Source organism: Priapulus caudatus, unplaced genomic scaffold (genome assembly GCF_000485595.1).
Source record: "Priapulus caudatus unplaced genomic scaffold, Priapulus_caudatus-5.0.1 Scaffold56, whole genome shotgun sequence".
In the NCBI taxonomy this organism is placed as follows: Eukaryota; Metazoa; Priapulida; class Priapulimorpha; order Priapulimorphida; family Priapulidae; genus Priapulus; species Priapulus caudatus.
This window is the reverse complement of record NW_014577117.1, coordinates 4,310-5,198: the sequence shown is the minus strand read 5'-3', so window position 1 is coordinate 5,198 and position 889 is coordinate 4,310.

Here is an 889-nt window from a genome sequence, read left to right as displayed (position 1 = left end):
CGTGCGTGCGTGCGTGCGTGCGTGCGTGTGTGCATGCGTGCGCGCGCGCGTGTGTGTGTACAGACGCGGGCCTGACATGCAGTGTTGTGGTTAATCAGGGAATAACCTTCCTAGCGTACATACGCGCTGTAGATATCGGTGTTTGATTGCGGTGCCAGTCGTTTCTGGGTGGTAGACTTTGACGACCTATAGCTCCGTATTTATCGCTAGGCCCGCGCCCTTCACTTGGAAATTATCTATTTACAAAGTCCATCGGTAACTTTCCGACATTGCAGTACACGATAGGCCTACACATTTGTATACATACACGGGACGGGGACACACATAATGCACAACTGAGTTCGCGCGCCCGCGATCACACGTTTGTGTACGTAGAGTGTTGAAATGACTTTAAAGTGTATACCTTATAATCACTTTACTTATACAGATTGTACTATTATTTTTGTATATATTTTTTTCTTTGTGTTGTATAGCGCTGTTCTGTACTGTAGCACTCAGAAATTTTATTATTTTAACTGCTCAACACTATTGCATCTATCAGATTTTTTCTCCATGAAAAAGACTGTCTTCAGTACATTTATTTGTATTTGAATTACATGCAATAAAGATTTAATAATAATAATAATAATAATAATAATATATACGCGCGCGCAGACAAGCACGCACGCACGAGCACACGCACGCGTACGCACGCACACGCACGCACGCACCTAATTCTTGAAACGTGATGAACTTTAGAAATAGCAACATTGAGAATCGAACTTGCATGTCTTGACTGCTAACATAAATTTTTGCCTCTCTGCATAATTCCTCTTTGAACATTAATTATACAATTAAATAAAGTGATGAGTGGTGATAGAAGCTATACTGCTGAAAGACATCTAATTGT